General features: G+C 41.5%; 1 protein-coding gene across 6 annotated transcripts in view; it reads left to right on the top strand.

The window, feature by feature from the left end:
• Window positions 1-14217, top strand: part of znf516 (zinc finger protein 516) — a 161670-nt gene that overhangs the window by 22752 nt on the left and 124701 nt on the right. The gene's annotated exons all lie outside the window — the stretch shown is intronic.

A 14217-nucleotide genomic window follows, 5' to 3' on the forward strand; every position in this document is an offset into this window, starting at 1 on the left:
TGGAGTTATCAAGGTATCTGGGCATTTCTCGTTACTGATTCCTCTCACCAATATCTACACCCACAAATACTCCTCAAAGTTACTTTTCTCTTTCACTCTCACAATCATGGCTCAACCCGCCCCCCCACCACTCTCTCATCTCTTGGCACCTTCTCCCCTCATGCTTCTTTTGATCTTCCATTTATCAAGCAACCATCTCACCCTCAGCAGGTGCAAAACTGAAAAAAGGCACTTGGCTGTGTCAACATCGAACTAGAGGTGTGCCTTTGAGGATTAGCAATTGTCAAAGATGTCCTGATTATGGTTTAAGTAGATTTGTTTATTCTTGTTACTTTCAGTATAGAGTAAAATAATGATGGTATCCTACTCATTACAAAGGAAAACAATTCCTAGGACTATTTTCTCATTTGTTGTGACAAAATGGAAGAGTTTACATTTAAAAACGCAAATCACGAGGAAATCTGCAGATGCTGGAATTTCAAGCAACACACATAAAAATTGCTGGTGAATGCAGCAGGCCAGGCAGCATCTATAGGAAGAGGTACAGTTGACGTTTCGGGTTGAGACCCTTTGTCAGGACTAATTGAAAGAAGAGATAGTAAGAGAGTAAGAGTAAGACATTTCTTTAGATTCTAGATATTCAGCTTTATCTTTTCTCAGGTTTGAAGCAAAGGTATTAGTATGGTTAAATCTGTTGCAAGATATCCCATAAACAAAAGAGATGGAGGCACCTTAATTTTGTCTCCTGATGCAAATATTATTGCTGATTTTTCTGTTTACTATTAATTAAAAATTAGGATTAAAAGAGAAGTAAAGAAGTTAGTGCTGCAGTTAACCAGATGCATTTTGCATCCTAAACAAGCTGTTTATACTTTCAACAGCTGCATTCAAAACTGTATTGTGCACAGCCATCTAAAGAGGTGGTAATTTATTTACAAGATGGAACACTTAACCTATAATCGATAAGTTGAGTCTTCTGTCTCCTTCTGTGGACTGAGTGTTGCAGTCTGTGAAAAATTGTTACAAAGCAGAAATGCTGCTTGATTTTCCTGACCAACATATTGTCCACTCATGGAGCAAATTAAGTACATGTACATAAGGCCAATGCTGTGTCAGTATGCTTGTTTACAATATTAACCTCAAATATCGTTTGAGCTGAGAGATCTTTTCGGTTAGGACCAGTCAATGGTATCCCAGGACCTTATTTTCATTCTCAACCCCAAGCACTGGAGAAGACATATTGCAAGTGTTGAATAGGTCTTATGTGATCTGATTTTTTGAAAATAGATTGACCTGCTTAAGTGGCAAGTGGTCCAAGTGTGCTGTTCACTTGACCACCAGACCCCTTAAACAGGCATGAACCTTTCCAACTAACCTGTGTCCAGCTGGTTGACAAAGTTCATTGCAACACAGGCTCCTGTTGAGCCTGTGAGTCCTGACCTTAATTGCCTTGACCGCCAATTAGGCTGACCTCCCCAAGATGAACCTGCTGGCAAATATTGGCGCATGTCTCTGACATTAGCAAACATTCAAAAACTATTCATATTAACTAGTGTTTTTTTAAAAATAATTTAGCATTTTCAGAAAAATTTAAAAAGCACAGAATATTGGAAAAATATTCATGAAAATTAAATATATTTCACTGAACTCAGTTCAAAGTGCCTGTCCCTCTATCTCACTGCAGCAGACAAGATGTTGGTCAGTGGATCATGCAACATTTGTAGACAGAAATGGAAAGTCAATGTTTCAGGTTCAGATGAAGGGTCTTGATGTGAAACACTGATTGTCTATTTCCTTCCACAGATATTGCCTGATTTGCTGAGTTCCTCCAACATCTTGTTTACTGCTCCAGGTTCCAGCATCTACAGTCTCTTGTGTCTCCACCTTCTTCTTCTGCTGTTCTTTTTTTTTAAATGATTGGGGTTGCTGGATTTGCACTGTCACACCAGACGTGCTCCCACAGCAGAGTTACCCAGAGTAAGCAGCAGGAAGTTTTGTGGAAAGTTGCCGTTCCCCACTGGACACCATGGAGAATCTAATGGTGGAAAGCATTGTCCTGAATACAGTAAGCAGCTGAATGGATCTTCCTCACTTCAGTCTTTGCTGGCTTTTCTGTGGGAGATCTGAGCCATTATTTGCACATGAACGTGGATGCTGTTTTTGCCAATAAAATATAACCTAGCTCAATAACCCCATTCCCCGTAACCTATTCTCTCCACGTTCATGTCAGCTACCCCAGTTTCAACTACTCACCTAAGCACTAGCTTAGGACAATTTACAGCAGTCAATTAACCTATCAACTCACACTTCTATGGGATATGGGTGAAAACCAGAGCAACTGGAGGAAACTCAGGGAGTCCCAGTGAGCAAACTCCACACAGAAAGCATCCAAGGTCAGGATTGAACTTGGGTCTCTGGAGTTGTGAGGCAATGGCTCTGCTAGCTTTGTCACTGAATCACCCTCTTTTGCAGTTTACATTCCCTCACTACCATAGTGGTTGCCATTTCTGAAGCTCCCACCACCCACCCTACCCTCTACTATCTCTGCATTGCTGTAATTATGGACTCCTGGACTCTCCTCATCTTCATGTCTTCTGTTTTCCAGACACTAAGCACTGGGATTGCCTCCCCACATATTCATAATTTCCACCTCTCCTCTTACAAGGCACTCATTAAAATCTACTTCTTTAATAAAATCACCCATCCTAAAATATCCTTAATGGCGCCAATTTTTTGTTTGATTCCTCTGAAGCATCTTGGGTCCTATTAAAGGCCAAGTGCAAGTTAGTGTTATATCTGGAACTGCCTTGGGTTTCCAGGTTAGCTTACCAGTTTTCTGCAATTGGTGGTTGTTATGCTTTCCCTAATGTCTGTTGAGCAATGCTTACTGAATTTGCATAGCCATCAAAGATGTTGTGTAATGATAAAAAAGCAAGCAGCACTTTCCAGTTTTCAAATGGGTAGCTATCAATTTGATAGGGGAGTAAACACAACCCTGCCCTCATTGAAAGAGCTGCTGTAAGGATGGTAGACAGCTTCAGTTTCCTTGGTATCCATATCATCAGCAGCTGCCCTGGTCGCTGGACTGTCCACACTGATGTGGTAATCAAGAATGTTTATCAGCATTGTGTATTTTCTAAGGCATCTGCTTATCAACGAGGATTCTCACAAACTTCTACAGAAGCACAATAAGAAGCACCCTGACAGGTTGCACCTCAGCCTGGTACGGCAGCTAGGCCGACAGAGAGTGGTAAATACTGCTCAGTCTGTCACAGGCTCATCACTTCTTTCCATCCAGTCCAACTTCATGGTGTGTTGCCTCAGGGAAGCTAATGATCTCGCCAAGGATGTTTGCAATCCTGGCCATTCTTTTTTTCTCACTTTATCACTTTAAGAGATGATACGGGAGCTTGAAAGCCCAGACAATCAGACTTAAGAACAGCTTTTTTACTTACTGCTGTCAGACTTCTGAACCAATCACCTCTTTCACATCCCCTCCCAGATGGAGTTGCCATGTTGTCGGACTCTTAATTCTGCCTCTCTTTGCTGTTCCATTATGGCCACTTCAGCAAATCTTTTTGCACTGCTTCAGGTTGCACTGCAATCTTTGCACAATTCTGTTGTCTTGCTCATCACTGTACTTATTGTTGCCATATATGCTGTTTACTCTCTGAGCTTCTTGCAAGCAAGGAACTTCATTGCACCCTGGTGTATATGATAATATACTAACCTGAATGTTACTTCCAGCTTGACAAAGTGAGTTTCAACACAATGCTGTCTGTTGCCTGATACAAGACCTTCTCTGTATTCTTCCAGCAAAGATCTAATAGGAAGCAGCCCTGATGAAGGGTCTCGACCTGAAATGTTGACAGTTTACTCTTTTCCATAGATGCTGCCTAGCCTGTTAAGTTCCTCCAACATTTTGATTGTGTTCATAGAAGCTTCACTAATTTAGGCATGGATTCTATCGATGTGTTTTATGTTTGTACCTTAGCACGTCGCCCAGTAACATTGCCATGATTCATGCTTGCAGCTTCATCACAGATTCGGCTTTTGAAGGCATTTTACGTGCCTGGACTTTAGGGCAGGACTTTTCTGCCTGTGTAAAATACATGTGTATTGATAAGCTGAAGATCTTATTGCAAATTACATCTACTACGGATGTGGAAATAATTATCCATGATGTTGTCAAAAATATTTAATGGGAGGATATTGTTTTTTTTAAAATTATTGTCACAGATAGAGTGGAAAACTTTGTTTTGACTGTCATCCATAGAGATTATTGCGAACGAAAGTACATTGAGGTAGTACAAAAAGAAAAGCAATAACAGAATGCCAAATAAGGTGTCACGGTTATAGGGAGAGTACAGTGCAGTGAGACAGATAAGGTTAGACAAATAAGGGCAATGACGAGGTAGATTGAAAGAGCAAGAGTTCTCCTTTTTGTACAAGAGGTGTATTCAGGAATCTTATAACTGCGTGATAGAAGATGAGATAGAGAAATGTATACACAAGCACAAAGGAAATAATGCTTTTGTACAAGTAACATGTTTAAAAAGAAGTGATCACTGCTTTTCAAACTTTCTCTTTTTATTGTGTTTTGACAAATTGACTGGAAATTAAGTGAAACCACTTCCTTTTATTACTTCTTGCAGAAGTGCTGGAGGGTAACAGAAAATTCAGAAGATTATTCATAGTTCCTTTCAGAATGGGAAGTTATTATTTAAAATAGTAAAATCTGCAGGGTTATTTTCATTCAGTACAGCACAAAGAATAGAAAGAATTTACTTCAAACCTTGCAGAACAGCTTGTTCATAGTTTAACCTGCTATTTTCATTGTATAGATAGAGAAAATCAAATTCTATTTTTAAAAAAATTACCATCTTGAGGTAAGGGTATGGTAACCTTCATTCGACGTAATATAATGTAGGGTTAGGAATAAAATGTTGCACTAACGAGAATTGTTAGTGAAATATTTTACATTTTATTAGTCTTTGTAACAGAACATATTCCATTTACACAAAATTCTGAGGCAATATGGTGTTATAATTTAAAGGAAATGCTCTCTGAAACTTGCTGTCGGAAAGGTTTCAGTTACTTAAGGGGAGGTGATTTAGTTTCTAAATTGGAGAAAGGACAATATTGATTGTATCAGAAAGGATCTGACAAGTGTGAATTGGGACAGGTTGTTCTCTGGCAAAGGTGTCCTTGCTAAGTGGGAGGCCCTACGAAAGTGAAATTTTGGGAGTACAGAGTTTGTCTGTTCCTGTAAGAATAAAAATACAAGGATAATAGGTTTAGAGAGCTGTAGCTTTCGAGAGATATTGAGACCCTAGTTAAGAGAAAGAAGGAGGGGCATAGCAGGTATAGGCAGGCAGGAACAAATGAGGTACTCGAGGAGTGTAAGAAATGCAAGAGAACACTTAAGAAGGAAATCAGGGGGGCTAAAAGAAACACGAGGTTGCTCTAGCAGACAAGGTGAAGGAGAATCCCAAGGGTTCCTACAGATATACTAAGAGCAAAATGATACATAGGGAAAAAATTGGTCCTCTGGAAGATCAGAGTGGTAATCTATGTGTGGAACTGAAAGAGATGGGGAAGATCTTAAATGCGTTTTTTGCATCTGTATTTACTCAGGAGATGAACACAGAGTTTATCGATACGAGACAAAGCAGCAATGAGGTCATGGTCTCTGTGCAGATTATCGAGGAGGAGGTGTTTGCTGTCTTGAGACAAATTGGTGTGGGTACATTCCAAGGGCCTGACAAATTGTTCCCCTATTCCCTGTGGGAGGCTGGTGCAGAAATTGCAGGGGCCCTGGCAGAGATATTCAAAACGTCCTTAGTGATGGGTGGGGTACTGGAGACTGGAGGATCAATAATGTTGTTCTGTTGTTTAAGAAAGGCTCTAAGAATAACCCAGGAAATTATAAGCCAGTGACATCAGTAGCGGACAAGTTATTGGAAGATATTCTAAGGAATTGGATATGTATGTATTTGAGTAGTTAAAACTGATTAGGCATAGTCAACATGGCTTTGTGCATAGTAAGTCATGTCTAACCAATCTTTGCCGAAGAAGATACCAGGAAGGTTGATAAAGGCAAGGCAGTAAGTGTAGTCTACATGGACCTTAGCAGGGTATTTGACAAGGTCCCACATGGGAGGTTGATTAAGAAGGTTCAAGATGATATAGTCAACTGGATTAGACATTGGCTTCGTGGAAGAAGCCAGAGAGTGTTTGCAAATGGTTACCTTGCTAACTGGAGGCCTATGACTAGTTGTGTGTCACAGGGATCAGTGCTGGATCCATTGCTGTTTGTCATCTATATCAATGATTAGGATGATGATGTGATAAACTGGATCAGCAAATTTGTGGATGACACCAAGATTGAGGGTATAGTGGACAGCGAGAAAAAATATTGAAGCTTGCAGCGGGATATGGACCATCTGGTGAATTGAGCTGAAAAATGGCAGATAGAATTTAATGTAGCAAGTGTGAGATGTTGCACTTTGAGAACAGTATGGCACTGAGGAGTGTGTTAGAACTGAGGGATCAGGGAATACAGATCCATAATTCCTTGAAAGTGACTTCGCAGGTAGATAAGGTTGTAAAGATGGTTTTTGACACATTGGACTTCATAAATCAATGTATTGAGCACAGGAGTTGGGAAGTTATATTGAAATTGTATAAGACATTGATAAGACCTGATTTGGAGCAGTATGTCCAGTTTTAGTCACCTGCCTAATGTAAATAAGATTGAAAGAGTGCAGAGAAAATTTACAAGGATGTTTCTGGGATTTGAGGACCTGATTTATAGGGAAAGGTTAAATTGGTTAGGACCTTATTCCCTAGAACAGGGGTCCCCAATCTTTTTTGCACCACGGACCAGTTTAATATTGAAAATATTCTTGCGGACTGGCCGACGGTGGGGGGGGGGGGGGGAGGTGTTCAAGTTCGACAGAGCGTGACAGGGAATGGTGAAAGGTGAAGCTGACTCATATAATTTCATATCGCCAAATCATATAATTTCCTCGTGGCCTGGTAGCACATGCTTTGCGGCCCGGTGGTTGGGGACTACTGCCCTAGAACATAAACGATTGAAGGGAGATTTGATATAATTATACAAAGTTATGAGGGGGCATAGATTGGGTAAATCCAAGCAGGCTTTATCCACTGGGGTTGGGTGGGAACTAGAGGGCATGTGTTAAGGGTGAAAGGTGAAATGTTTAAGGAGAACATGAGGGGGAGCTTCTTCACTCAGAGGGTGGTGAGAGGGTGGAATGAGCTGCCAGCACAAGTAGTGGATGCGGGGTGGATTTCAACATTTAGGAGAAACCTTCAATTGGAATATTGATGGGACTGGTTAGGAGGGCTATGGCTCGGATGTAGATTGATGGAATTCAACAGATTAAAAGTTCAGCACAGACTAGATGGACCAAAGGGCCTGTTTCTGTGCTGTAATGTTCTATGACTCTAGCTTCATAGAAGAGTCAATAACTGATAAATTTCTCTGGTGCCCTAGGAGCACAGTTAGGCTTACTGTTGCAAGTGGTTCTCTTTGTCAAAACTGCAAGCACCATCATGCATTCTGTATGATATCATTTTCCAATATAAATATTGTGAAGGTAATCTCAAATGAACATGCCATCATTAGCAATGATGAGTGAAAATGGAAACTCAGGGTGTTGTAGAAGCTTGCTGTGGATGTTTTAACAGATCATTTCATTCCACAGGAGATAAAAATATGTTATCAGTAGTCAACCTGAGTGAATCTCAAATTATTCTGTTTAAACCACTTGTCTTTGATGAGCGTAAGACAGATTAAGAGGGAGGATCTGAGACTGTTGATAGCTTTTGAATAATCTTGCACTGTGCATTTGCCTTTATTAGTTAAGGCAATGAGCTTATCAAGAGATCTCTCTTCCCTCACCTCCAACCCCCTCCCCCCAGGTGTTCACCATCCAGTCTACGCTATCTTCTCGCTACCACCATCGTCCAGGGGGTCCCAGGAGCCTTAGGTCCCACACAACCAGGTTCAGGAATAGCTATTGCCCTATAGCCATCAGGCTCCTGAATCAATGTGGATAACTTCACTCACCTCAACACTGAACTGATTCCACTACCTACAGGTCCCTTCAAGGACTCAATAATTCACGTTCACAATCTTAGTTATTTATACTTTGTTGGCACAGTTTGTCTTCTTCTGCACATTAGTTGTTTGCCAGTCTGCTTATGTGTAGGTTTTCATAAATTCTACTGTATTTCTTTATTTTCTTGCAAGAAAATAAATCTCAAGGTAGTATATGGTGACATATATGTACTTTGATAATAAATTTGCTTTGACTTTGTCTTTAAGAGTTAGGAAGTTGCAGTTTAATAAAGGATTAGGCCACATCTAGAGTATTGCATTCAATTCCTGTTATGGGAAGGATGGAGAGCTTCAGAGAGGGTGCATTAGAGGTTTACCGGGATGGCAGCTGAATTAAGCTTTATACTTTATTGTCGCCAAACAATTGATACTAGAACATACAATCATCACAGCGATATTTGATTCTGTGCTTCCCGCTCCCTGGATTACAAATCAATAGTAAATATTAAAAATTTAAATTATAAATCATAAATAGAAAATAGAAAAATGGGAAGTAAGGTAGTGCAAAAAAATCGAGAGGCAGGTCCGGATATTTGGATGGTAAGGCCCAGATCTGGGTCAGGATCCGTTCAGCAGTCTTATCACAGTTGGAAAGAAGCTGTTCCCAAATCTGGTTGTATGAGTCTTCAAGCTCCTGAGCCTTCTCCCGGAGGGAAGAGGGACAAAAAGCATGTTGGCTGAGTGGGTTGTGTCCTTGATTATCCTGGCAGCACTGCTCCGACAGCGTGCGGTGTAAAGTGAGTCCAGGGACGGAAGATTGGTTTGTGTGATGTGCTGCGCCGTGTTCATGATCTTCTGCAGCTCCTTCCGGTCTTGGACAGGACAACTTCTATACCAGGTTGTGATGCACCCTAGAAGAATGCTTTCTACGGTGCATCTATAAAAATTAGTGAGGGTTTTAGGGGACAGGCCAAATTTCTTTAGTTTTCTCAGGAAGTAAAGGCGCTGGTGGGCCTTCTTGGCGGTGGACTCTGCTTGGTTGGTCCAAGTCAGGTCATTTGTGATATTGACCCCGAGGAACTTAAAGCTTTTGACCTGTTCTACTTGCGCACCACTGATGTAAATTGGGTCGTGCGGTCTGCTACTCCTTCTGAAGTCAACAACCAATTCATTCGTCTTGCTGACGTTGAGGGATAGGTTATTGTCTTCGCACCATGTCACCAGGTTCTTAATTTCCTCTCTGTACTCAAACTCATCATTACCCGAGATACGGCCTACAATTGTGTAATCAGCAAACTTATAGCATGAGCTATAAAGGGAGGTTGGACAAACTTGGGTTTTTTTTTACTGGAGTGGCAGAAGCTGAAGGGAGACCAGGTACAATTTTATAAAGTTATGAGAGACATCTTTTTCCAAGGGTCAAAATACCTCACACGGGAGAGCATGCATTCAAGATGAGATGGGGAAAGTTCAAAGGAAATGAGTAGAGCATGTTTTCTTGTACAGAAAGTTATGTGTGCCTAGAACATTCTGCCTGGTGGTGCAGGCAGAAGTAAATAATGTAATTAGAAATTATTAGCTTAATTAGTATGGCACACATTTATGTGTTGAAACACCTGTTCCTATGCTGTATTGTTCAATGTTTTTTTTCTGATATTAGTGTTTCAGTCTATATTTCTCTATACAGACAGGTGCAAAGCTCTGTACATGGTATTTGCATATTCCTGAACCCGTTCAGCGACCATAGCAACTCAATCTTTCTCAATACCATTCTAATCTGAGATACATTGGGGTGCCAAGGCGGGCAGCAGATAGCACGGTGCTATTACAGCTTGGGGCATTGAGTTCAGATTTCAATTCTGGCGCAGGGATTTTGTACGTTCCCTCTGTGACTGCATGGGTTTCCTCTCACAGTTCAAAGAGGTACTGGGTAGTAGGTTAATTGGTCATTATAAATTGTTTTGGGGTTAGGTAAGTGTTAAATCGGTGGGTTGTGAGTGGCGCAGCTCATTGGGCAGAAAGGGCCTGTTTTTGCCACATTTCTAAATAAAACAAATGATAAAAATATTCGGTGCTACAACAGGTAACTTTTCCCTTTCTTTCTAAAGTCAAAGATTACTCAGCAGCTCTTGGATTCCAGCACCCCTCCTGACCCTTCCCCCCGCCCCCCCAGCCTTTCCTTCTTATCTCCCCTCCTAGGTCCCACTCCCTGCTATGTTTTCATCATTATTCTGATCTTCACTTCTCATTCAGTCCTCAGCAGAGGCTTCAGCTTTGTCCCCGTTACCTAAAATTCCAAACTGTGAAGGGTGACATATTGGAAACTTTAATTCTGTTTCTCTCTCTATGGATGTTGGCTGTCTTGATGTGGTTTTCCAGACTTTTTATATTTTTGTCCTATGGTTTGGAAGACTGACATAGAAAAAAAGAAAACAAAACTTAGCTTTCTTTGTCACGTTTACATCAAAACATACAGTGAAATGCATTGTTTGCATCAAGTCAAATCAGTAAGGACTGTGCTGAGCAGCCTGCAAGTGTCACCCCACTTCTGGTGCCAACACAGCATACCCACAACTCACTAACCCTGACCGTGCATCTTTGAAATGTGGGGGCAAAGTGGACCAGCTGGAGGAAACCCCCATGGTGGTGGGGAGAACGTACAAACTCCTCAGGGAAAATGGCAGGAATCGAACCTTGTGGAAGGCTGTCAGAGGTTACAACAGGACATTGATAGGATGCAAAACTGGGCTGAGAAGTGGCAGAGGGAGTTCAACCCAGATAAGTGAAAGGTGGTTCATTTTGGTAGGTCAAATATGATGGCAGAATATAGTATTAATGGTAAGACTCTTGGCAGTGTGGAGAATCAGAGGGATCTTGGGGTCCGAGTCCATAGGACACTCAAAGCTGCTGCGTAGGTTGACTCTGTGGTTAAGAAGGCATACGGTGCATTGGCCTTCATCAATCGTGTGATTGAGTTTACGAGCCAAGAGGTAATGTTGCAGCTATATAGGACCCTGATCAGACCCCACTTGGAGTACTGTGCTCAGGTCTGGTCGCCTCACTACAGGAAGGATGTGGAAACTATGGAAAGGGTGCAGAGGAGATTTATGAGGATGTTGCCTGGATTGGGGAGCATGCCTTATGAGAATAGGTTGAATGAACTCGGCCTTTTTTCCTTGGAGTGATGGAGGATGAGAGGTGACTTGATAGGGGTGTATAAGATGATGAGAGGCATTGATTGTGTGAATAGTCAGAGGCCTTTTCCCAGGCTGAAATGGGTAGCATGGGAAGGTATAGTTTTAAGGTGCTTGGAAGTAACTACAGAGGGGATGTCAGGGATAAGATTTTTACGCAGAGAGTGGTGAGTGTGTGGAATAGGCTGCCGGCGGCGGTGGTGGAGGCGGATATGATAGGGTCTTTTAAGAGACTCCAGGACAGGTACATGATGCTTAGAAAAATAGAGGGCTATAGGTAACCCTAGGTAATTTCTAAGGTATGGACATGTTCGGCACAGCTTTGTGGGCCGAAGGGCCTGTATTGTGCTGTAGGTTTTCTATGTTTCCATGTTTTTACAGCTAGCACTATAAAACATTGCACTAACTGTGAATATCCTGGGGCAGGAGCGGGTCATTCGAGGGGAAATCTCTTGGTTAGTTTGTTCCTGGGCTAGGCCAAAGTTGTCATTCACAGGTCCAGGCCGTGGGCAGTCGAGGGTTCTGTCCCAGCTGACTATCTATCCCTCTTCCAGGGATATGCCCATGCCAGTGGGTGTCACAGGGACTTGAATGGGCTCTGGATAAAGATGTGTTGCAATTTGAAGCTATTGACTGTAAATAGTGTGAATCATGTCGTATTGAAGTACTATAATGTGATACTGTAATTACTGAATATTCCTCCTTTGATAAGGCAGAAATATAAAAATATATTAAATGGCTGATAGGCCCTTTTGACAATGGGTTTTAACCTGAGATGCTTTCTGAATTTCTCTCTCCACAGATGCTACCTGACCTGCTGCGTTTTCCAGCATTTCTGTTTTTATTTAATTAAGATTTCCAGAATCTGTGTTTTTATTTAATTTTCTTCAGTGTCCTTCAAACAGATTGATTTTGTCAGGGATGGTTTAACTAGATGTGTTTAGCATTGATTTGGTGATTATGGGGTACTTTAAAAAAAACTGGTTTACCCCAGGACTAATATCTAGCGAAAGTTAATAATCACCGAGATACTGGATCTTGGTCCCTTTGGAACTTTTTTCTTGTCTTTAAATTCATTGCAATATGAAAAAAATATTATTATGTGGCAAATCGAGCAGTAAGAGTTTGAAGTGAATTGGCTCCACTATCTAATCCAGTCTTTGTATTCTAAGGAGAGTGGAAATATTTCTGTAATTGAACAGGAAGGATCTCTTTATGTCTATACAATTAAAAGCACAAGATACCCATTGTGGATCCTGTTAAGCTGAATTATAAGTTATTCATTTGATATGTTCACTGGGACATTATGGAGCTTTATTCATTTTGCTCTGTTGATATATACTTGAGATATTTTTAATTAGTGGGCATTTGAGCAAACTGGGAAAGAAAGTGTGATGATTTTAGTGGACATTTTTAAGAGCTGTAGATTTTTCTGGCAGCTCCTGAAGTAGAATGGAAGGTTAACTTAAAAAATCAAAAGCAGAGCAGGGTTAGTTGTCTTCTGCAGAATCTATTGCGAGTTTTATTGTACCTGATGAAAATATATCTGTTTTCTCAATGGTCACCCAAATGAGTGGAAATAAAGCACATTTAAAGATGGGCACCCTGCCCTTGCTGTTTCACTCGGTGCTTGGCATAGTGCACTGGGATTCTGATCTGTCATTTAATAAGGACTTCAACATTGACCTTTTTTCTCGTGTATATTTCTGCACCTTTGGTGATATGAATACAAAGAGGCCATTCAGCATGACGAGTCTGTTCCATTGATCGGATCATGAAAACTTGCTAATCCCGGTCCATCTATTTGTACTCACATCACAAAAGTAGACTGGCCTCCAATTCAAAATTTTAATTCAATCACATCCTGGATAATCTCAGTTCTTCCAGTTCCCAGGGAGAAGATATAGAATCATAAGATATAGGAGCAGAATTAGGCCACTTGGCCCATTGAGTGCTCCGCTATTTCATCACAGCTGATCCATTTTCCCTCTCAGCCCCAATTTCCTGCCTTCTCCCCATATCCCTTCATGCTCTGACCAGTCAAGAATTTATCAACCTCTGCCTTAAATATACATAAAGACTTGGCCTCCACAGCCACCTGTGGCAATGAATTCCACAGATTCATTAAGAAATATGGCAGATTCCCACTGCCCTTTGTGTGAAGAAGTTTCCCTTGAAACTCAGATGGCCTGGCTGTAACTTTAGGGTAACGTGCCGGTTCTAGACACCTCCAGAGAGTGGGACTAATTTCTATAAACCTTACTGAATCATTCCATCTTCTTTATCATTCATTTAGAATCTTTTTGTCCCATCCCCAGACCATTGGATTTGGACAAAGTCAATGTGAGAGAGGACTGCAGTAGGGGTGACTTAGCTTGTAGTGCCACTATCTCACAGCCCCAGAGACTCTGGTTCAATTCTGACTTCGGGTGCGGTCTGTGTGGAGTTTGCACATTCTCCCTGTAAACTGCATGGGTTTTATTTTGGTGCTCCCATTTTCCCCTGCGTTCCACAAATGAGAACGCTGGTAGGTTAATTGGTGGCTGTAAATTGCCCCAAAGAGATGGAACTTGAGGAAGAATTGATGGGAATTGATGCAGGGAAGGGGAGAATAAAATTGGACAGTCTTAAATTAGTGTAAAAGTGGATATGGCTGCACAGTAGTGTGGTGGTTAATGCAACACTATTACAGCACCAGTGATCCAGGTTCAATTTCCACCTCTATCTGTAAGGAGTTCCCCCCCCCCAGTGACCGCGTAGGTTCTCTCAGGGTGCTCCGGTTTCCTCCCACGCTCCGAAGACTTACAGGTTGGTAAGTCAATTGTTTCCACGGGTGTAATTGTGCGCCTCGGGCTGTTTGGTCCGGAAGACCTGTAACTGTGCTGTAGCTCTAAAAAAAAGTTTGAAAGTCAACACAGACTTGGTGGGCTGAGG

Source organism: Mobula hypostoma, chromosome 1, assembly GCF_963921235.1.
Source record: "Mobula hypostoma chromosome 1, sMobHyp1.1, whole genome shotgun sequence".
NCBI lineage: Eukaryota > Metazoa > Chordata > Chondrichthyes > Myliobatiformes > Myliobatidae > Mobula > Mobula hypostoma.